Raw genomic sequence first — 9,072 nt, 5'->3', positions numbered from 1 at the left:
GTAGTGAGATTAACAAGATATCTACACTATTAGCAGGAGAAACAGTCTTGAAAATCCGGATAACCATCTCCGTGGCTTTTGAAAATGGTCGAGAGAGCATTTCTTAACATCTCATCCGTGACAACTGGTATTCTTTTCATTACTGTTTTTCTTTCCTTTTTATGTCATCTGGATAAACAACGGCCGCTGTGAGGACATCCGGCACTGAGTAACAGAAATTTGAATGATGAAAGCCACATGGGTGGAAAAAACTTGGCTTACGTAGTGCATTGTGTGACGTCCTGTGTTCGCCTTTTTTTTTTCCTACTTCTTTTTTTTTCTTTTTTTTTCTTTTTTCTTTCTTTTTTTTCTTTTGTTGCTGTTGTTGTTGTTGTTGTTGTTGTTCCTCTCTTTTTAATTTCTTGATCTTTTCTTTTTTCTTCTTCTTTTTTCTTTTTTAATTCTTTTCGTTTTTTTTATTTTTTTTCTCGTTCTTGTTCTTTTGCTCTTCTGTTTCCATTTTCCTTTTCTTTCTCTTTCTTTGTTGTTCTTCTTCCTCTTCTTCGTTATAAAAAAGTTAAGAAGGCTTTCTCCCCACCCACCCATTACCTGTGAACTTTCTTAAACGTATTAATATCTACAAATAACCCCATTCTTCCGTATCTCTTCTTGATAGATAACAAGGTAGAAAACCAAGAAGGCTCTCTCCCCACCAACTGCCTTAATTAAATGTGTAAATATACCTTAATCAATCCATTTCTTATTTCCTCACGATAACAAGATAGAAAAACAAGAAGGTTCTCTCCCCACCAACTGTCTTAATTAAATGTGTAAATATGCCTTAATTAATCCATTTCTTCGTATTTCCTCACGATAACAAGATAGATAACAAAATAGAAGGCTCTCTCCCCACCCACTCACTCGGGCCTTTAAAGCAACAGAGTCAGGAACATTTTTTAAACAAGGCTCTCTCCCCACTCACTCGGGCCTTCAAAGCAGCAGAGTCAGGAAAATATTTTAAATATCACCATTTCCGTGGAAGGGAATATAATATGAACTGGCATTATGAATGGAAAGGATACGCACAGGAGACAGGAAAGAAATTATCACTACAGCACGCCTGTCATGAGACGCGTGAATGAGTCAGGAAATTAGTGGAATAATTAATGAAAAAGAGGTGTGCGTGTGTTATTCTGAGTAACGCCGCACCTTCACTAGTTTCAAAAGGCTTTAATTGAAGTGACACGGTTTTTTATTTATTTATTTTTTTATGGTTTAAGTGACAGGTTAACGAGATTTTTACATTATTAACAGGGGAAACAGTCTTGAGAACCCTGTTAGTCATCTCTGTGGCCTTTGAAGATACTCGTAAAGTTATGCTGGGTTTTAAGAATGTTGTTTTACGGTTCTAGTGACAGATTAACGAGATTTTTACATTATTAACAGGGGAAAGTCTTGAGAACCCGGTTAGTCATCTCTGTGGCCTTTGAAGATACTCGTAAGGTTATGCAGGGTTTTAAGAATGTTTTTTTACGGTTCTAGTGACAGATTAACGATATTTTTACATTATTAACAGGGGAAAGTCTTGAGAACCCGGTTAGTCATCTCTGTGGGCTTTGAAGATACTCGTAAGGTTATGCTGGGTTTTAAGAATGTTTTTTTACGGTTCTAGTGACAGATTAACGAGATTTTTACATTGTTAACAGGGGAAACAGTCTTGAGAACCCGGTTAGTCATCTCTGTGGCCTTTGAAGATACTCGTAAGGTTATGCTGGGTTTTAAGAATGTTGTTTTACGGTTCTAGTGACAGATTAACGAGATTTTTATATTATTAACAGGGGAAAGTCTTGAGAACCCGGTTAGTCATCTCTGTGGCCTTTGAAGATACTCGTAAAGTTATGCTGGGTTTTAAGAATGTTTTTTTTTACGGTTCTAGTGACAGATTAACGATATTTTTACATTATTAACAGGGGAAACAGTCTTGAGAATCCGGTTAGTCATCTCTGTAGCTTTCAAAAATAGTCGTGGTGGAAGAGTAATACGTTTATTTATACAGTTTCCTTCCTTCCTTCCTTCCTTCCTTCCTTCTTTCATTTCGTTATCGTGCACAAGCTTTTCCTTCTTCTTTCATTGCTAAACATTGCTAAACTCTAAAGTACCGAATTAATTATGTTAGACAAGTGATCACGTAATCAAGACAGCAGGTGTTGCGTTACGGGTGTGTCCAGTCTTGTCTTCCTGTCTTCCTTGCGCGGCTTCAGTCTCCTCCTCCTCCTCCTCTTCTCCTACTCCTCCTTTCCCTCAGCACTTCCTTCCCCTTTATGACGAAACTACTTGGGGAAATACAGTGTTAAATGCCTCCTCTGTTAGAAATGAAAGGCTGTCACAATGATACTGTCAACTCGAGTCAGGACAGGACAAGGAATATTGGGTGTTAAATTAATAAACGTGGATTCAAACAAAGAGACACGAAGGAACAGTTATTCAGAGAGGTGGATGAGTTGAATAGGTGCAGTGTAAGTGTGTCGAGTCGTTGGAAAGCTTTAAAAGATGGTACGGTTTTATAATTGAGTGGTAGATGAATGAACAGACTCAGTAATTAGGTTGTTAGATGTAGCTGTCAGGTTGTTAGTGGCGAGTCATTACGGAGCTTTAAAAGATTATTAGACACGTGTATGATTGCGAATGATGGGTGGAAATAGATAATAATAATAATAATAATAATAAGAAGAAGAAGAAGAAGAAAAAGAAGAAATAAAAAAGACGATAGAGAAAAAAAAAAGCGAAAAAGAAGAAAAAATGCTTACTTCTGTTTTTAAATACACCTTAAGACATATTTAAGACATATTTCTGTCCTTAATTTACTTTTTAACTAAACTGCTTCATTTTACATAACTACACCAACTTACTTCTTCAACTTTCCCCCCGCCCCGCCCCGCCGTACCCAACCCCGCTATTTGGGATCTCACAGGACACGAAAGAAAAATAAATAAATAAAATAAACAAGCAAAAAACACTTCCTTTCCCAATTACTCCCACAAACATGTACAAAAATTAAAGCTACGTTAGGTTATACTAAATAGTTCATGAAATTATTAAAAAAAAACAAAAAGGGGGTTATCATGAACGTTTCCTATGTTATATATGTAGTCCGTGAATATTTGTTAAGGTTATATAAAAACGTTCTTGATGTTGTTGTACTGTACCGCCAACACGTGATATCCTCTCCCCATCCCCCGCTCCCCCCCCCCCCCGCCGAGGTCTTCCTGTCTTGCAACGTCCCTTCGTACACTTTCTTCTTATTGATAACACCCTCCCATCCCCCCCTCTCTCTTTCTTTCTCTCTCCATTTGTCATTTAGTTCTCTTATTTCTTCGTTTATTTTTTTCTGTTTTTGCTTTTTACACACACATATACACACACACTCTCTCTCTCTCTCTTTCTCTCTTCCTTGTCCACTCAAACGTAGAGAGAGAGAGAGAGAGAGAGAGAGAGAGAGAGAGAGAGAGAGAGAGAGAGAGAGAGAGAGAGAGAGAGAGAGAGAGAGAGAGAGAGAGAGACCCCAAAGAATCAATAATCATGATAATTCACACAAACATGAAAAAGTAATACATTTTTATTACATTTTAATATATTTCTACAAGGGAGTAATGGCTTCAACTACAAATAGGAAAACAACACACACACGTACACACATACACACGCACACACAACATGGCTGCTCATTCCCCTGTTTTCACGGTGTTATGGCCACGTAATCTACTTCTATATATGCTAGTGTTATCAAGATCACAGATAAGAAATGATGGTTGTAGTAATATGTTAATTAATTCTCTTTGTACCTGATAATGTCTCTCTCTCACGCACGCATACATACATACATACATACATACACACATGCCATTAATGTTTGCATGACTATGTATATATGCTCTATTCTTTCTGATAAATCTACGGGAAGAGTATGTGTGATATAATGTATAATAGCATAGTGGTTCAAATATATATATATACATCTCATCTGTCTTTCAACAATACATCAAAACACAACATACACGGGATGGGCCGCACCTCCCTTCCTAGTTTGTTTACGTACAGCAATACGGTCTGCACACTTACCTTCTTTGCTTAGCTGTGGTCACTGTGGCTTGTTATGGCTTACTTGGATAATAAAATGTTCCAAATGTTTCAAAATGATTCAAATGTTTCAATGTGGTTCATTTGTTAACCATCACCGGGACTGTGCTTGCATAAACGTGTCATTTGCTGTTTGTGAATGAGCGTAAACATCGTTCGCAATATAGGAATGATGAAAATATTTGTCCTTTTTTACACATTTTTGGGGAGTTTGCATCTCAAAATGTCAATTATATGCCTAAAAAATGCCCCAAACAGGAAAAAATGCGATATTACATGAAAATTTAAAAAACGTACCTTAAAAAAATGCCCAAAAATGCAATATTTCAAAAAAGATTAAAACATGCATCTCAAAATACCAGAAAAATTGTATTATATTAAAAGAATTCCATGATGTCATCTATCAAGTCTCAATCCATGACAGTTCTTTAAGTCACTTCCTGTTTATGAATTAATATTTACATTTTCTCAAAGTTATCAATGAAAGCAGTTTGATATTTGTCTCTTTGCAACTCAGAATTTTAAAAATGTACCTTAAATATGTCAAGAAGAAGAAAAAAAGAAAAAAGATTAAAAAATGTAAATGAAAATATTAGAAAAAATGCGCTGAATAAAAAATAAATAAATAAATAAATAAAATAAGTTACAATTTATGAATCCTCAACATATATCAATTTGTTAATTAGCACATTATTCAAAGGACGTCATTCACTCTGGGCTTGTGGTTCACTTTTACTTGTTAGGCACAACATGTATTTTCAAACATTTCCTGACTGGAAGGCACAAATAAGCTATGAAATACATAGTATAGTTCATTAATACAACTACATATTCACTTTTTATCTATTTTTTTTTTGTGTGATTCAAGTTCATTACGTAACAAGTTTTGAATTCACGTTACATATCTCTCTCTCTCTCTCTCTCTCTCTCTCTCTCTCTCTCTCTCTAGTGTCATTTTATAGTACAGAGGTGCAGGAATTAGTTTTTTTATATATATATTTTTATACTTTTATAGCGTGCGGAAGTATATTTGTATTTACGACGAGCTGCTTGACGCAACATACAACAGTGGTAGTGGTAGTGGTGGTGGTGGTGGTGAGTACAGTAATTCATGGGTGAGACTACGTTAGGTTACAGCTGAGTACAGTGACCGGGAGAGTGTGATGAGATACACAGAGAAAAACACTGATTACTATCCAAAAGTGATGTAGTAGTAGTAGTAGTAGTAGTAGTAGTAGTAGTAGTAGTAGTAGTAGTAGTAGTAGTAGTAGTAGTAGTAGCCTTAAAAATTTACGTATTATGGTTTAGTGAGTAATGTGTTTGTGATACTTTAGATGTGATGTGAGAATGAATTATGAATGCTTAAATACACACTCTCTCTCTTTCTCTCTCTCTCTCTCTCTGTCTCTCTGTCTCTCTCATGCACAGAACTAACATCTCACCACTATTCCTCACACATCCCTCCCTCCCTGGCCATACACATACACTGACGGTGAAGAGACAAGTAGATAAGTTAGTGACAAAATACATTACATTACATGACATTATCTGTTTCTGGTTATCTGGACAAGTAAGGGATCCAAGGTAAGGTCCCCAGTCCTCACCACAATGCCTCTTTTAGTTGCATTAACTCGGGTGCAAGCCATACGGGCATACAGACACATATACACACACATGCACAAACGCACGCAGTTTTTATATATATTTTTTCTGTTATTAAATTCATATCATCATCCTATTTTATCAGTTTTACGTTCCTATCTTAATCCTTCTCCCTTTTCACTAGACTAGAATAAATACAGAGAGAATGAATCAATAAATAAACTTAAAATACACAATGAAATGGCACACACACACACACACACACACACACACACACACACACACACACACACACACACACACACTCACACAATTCTACCTTTCTTTTATGCCTTTCCCAATCTATACCTTCACACAGTCTTAATACTACTGTTTATTTCCCCCACACCACTTCTTCCCCAGTCACCCCTGCACATCCTTCCTCCTACCACAACATTACTGCTGGTCTGCCGGTGTGTGAGGCCTTGCTGAACGGTCACAAGGCAGACCATTCACCTACTGTTATTGTTGCAAAATATAAGAGGAAGCCGACTTATTGGAATGCTAGAAATTTGGGAAATGTGCGTAAGGAACCGTAACCTCAAAATTTAGGTCCATAAATTTTTGGAAAAGTGCAAAAGAAAGGACAATATTTTCAAGGAGAATGACTTAACTGCAATGCTTGATATTTGGGAAACATGCAAAAGGAAAAAAAAGGAATAGAGGACAATATTTTAAAGGGCACTGACTAATTGGTAAACCAGAAATTTAGGGGAAAAGGGAAGGACAATATTTCTTGGGACAGTGACTAAACACTATGCCAGGAAAGGTGCCAAGAAAAGTACAATAATATTAAAGAGAAGTATGAAATTTTGGAAACGTGCTAAGGGAAGAACATCACTATTAATTAAAGAAAAGAATGAAATGCATATGGCTACAACTCCTATAGTCCTGAAGAATGTAAACTACAACTCTTTTCCTTCATTCAGCCAGGAGGAAACCAAACCAAATTACAATAATCTTAAGAAAACGTACGAAAGATATCCGACTGTACCTCTCTAAATCCTGAGAAACCTATTACTTTTTCTTCCTTTCAGACAAGAGGAATTCAAACCAAAGTACAACAATCTTAAGAAAACGTACGAAAGATATCCGACTGTACCTCTCTGAATCCTGATGAACCTATTACTTTTCTTTCTTTCAGATAAGAGGAAACCAAACAAAAGTACAATAATCTTAAGAAAACGTATGAGACATCTGACTCTAAATCCTGATAAACCTATTACTTTTTCCCTTTCAGATGAGAGAAAAACCAATAAAAAGTAAAACAATCTTAAGGAAACGTACGATACACACACAACTACTCCTCTAACTCCCAAAGAACACAACTATTACTCCTTGTCTTCCTTCAGATAAGACAAAACAAACCAACAACAAATAGAAACTTAGGAAATATTTTGAACCTTTTTTCCAGCTGATTGCACAATTTCTTCCCTCTTCACTGTGTTTCCTGTCTTGAATAAACTAACTTTGAGAATTTTTTGGGGGGTAACTCTGAGGAAAGTAGTGGTACGTTACTGAAAGGCACCTACAAACACCAATAAGGCCCAAATGGGAGTTTATGTGTTTCTTTTTGATTTTCTACCTGTTATTTGTATGTCACCTGTATACCATGCAAGAGAGAATACTAATTAATTGGGTGGGGGTCCCGAGTATTAGGTCGAGAACTGAAAGCTAATCACAAAAAGGTTATTATATTTTGTCGTAGATTTCAGTGCCGATGGAAGGGTTGGGTTTTGCGTAGTCTTTTAATTACAGATTTGACTTTTTATATATACCCATCAATCTTTCTATTTTATCTCTCTCACTCTCTCTTTATTTCTCCTGCTTAAATATCAGCTGCCTTCTCTTTATTTATCTATCAGTTTTTCTATTTACCTCTCTCCCTATCTCCTACTTTCTCAACATTGCTATTCCTCCTCCTCCTCTTTATCTATCTATTTATATCTATCTCCCTCCCTCTCTCTCTCTCTCTCTCTCTCTCTCTCTCTCTCTCTTTTGCTTCTCTATCCCCTCATCACTAAATATACTTCTGAATAACATGATGCCTTTGAAACTAAATAACTCTCTCTCTCTCTCTCTCTCTCTCTCTCTCTCTCTCTCTCTCTCTCTCTCTCTCTCTCTCTCTCTCTCGCTGTTGCTTTCTCTATCTAGCTCTCCCATCACTACTGACTGACTGGTTGACGGATAAATGATTAGTAAAATGAATGAGTGACTGATGGGTTGCCTGACTGGATGACTGACAGACTGACTACTGGCTTGCTGATGGGCTGACTGAATGGCTGCCTACCTGACTGACTGACTGACTGGTGAACTGATGAAATGACAAACTGATCAACTATTTCATAACTGCCTTGACCGAGTGACTGACTGATGAACTGCTAACTTACTGACAGAATGACTGGCCTATTGACTGACTGGCAGACTGACAAACTGATAGAATATGTGACTGAACTGACAACTATTGACTTATTAACTGACTGACAGAATGATTGACTGCAAATCTAATGACTGACTGAGTGAACTGACTGACTGGTACTGATAAACTGACAAAATGACTGACTGCAACTAAATACTGGACAACTTAAATAAAGGTGCAGTTATATCTACACAGCCTAGCACATACCTACACCCCCCAACCCCTAACATCCCTGCCCCTTCACTACCTACCTCCATCTTGGTCCCACAACCCTCACATCTTTGCTACAAGCTGCACACGTCACCTACAGGTCACCCTCTTCCTACAAGTCACACAGGCTGTCTCTATCTATCTGTCATAATATGTAATGCAAAGATATGCATGTTTTCTGGCGGAGATTAATTCGTGTCTTCTTCTTCTTTCTGTTTGAGCTGCCTTGTTTTCATCAACGTAATTCTTGGTGGTTTAAATGCAAGACAAAACATCATTATCATTATATCGAGGGCAAAATATTCTCTTTATCTTTTTTCTATTTCTCTCTATCATCTGTTTCTTCTCCATTCTCTTTTCTCTCTATTGAAGTTTCATCATCATCATCATCATCATCAACATAATTCTCCATCATTTAAATCCAGGACAAAATATTTTTTTAATATTTTTCTACTTATCTATATGTATCACCTGTTAGTCTTTTCCCACATCTAGCAAGAATTCTTATCTCCTTCTAGTATAATAGAGCTCTAAGTATGCTATGTGTCCTCCTACTGTTCCTACGTGATCACTGTTACTATGATTCTACTTGTTCGTTTTTCAGTTTCTCAAGTTTCTTCTAAATACAGTGACTAAGAAATCTGTTTGTTGCTCTTAATCTCTTTATCTAGTTCTGTATGCTGTCT

This window comes from Scylla paramamosain, chromosome 25 (assembly GCF_035594125.1).
Source record: "Scylla paramamosain isolate STU-SP2022 chromosome 25, ASM3559412v1, whole genome shotgun sequence".
NCBI classification, from domain to species: Eukaryota; Metazoa; Arthropoda; class Malacostraca; order Decapoda; family Portunidae; genus Scylla; species Scylla paramamosain.
Note: the sequence above shows the minus strand (reverse complement) of the source record.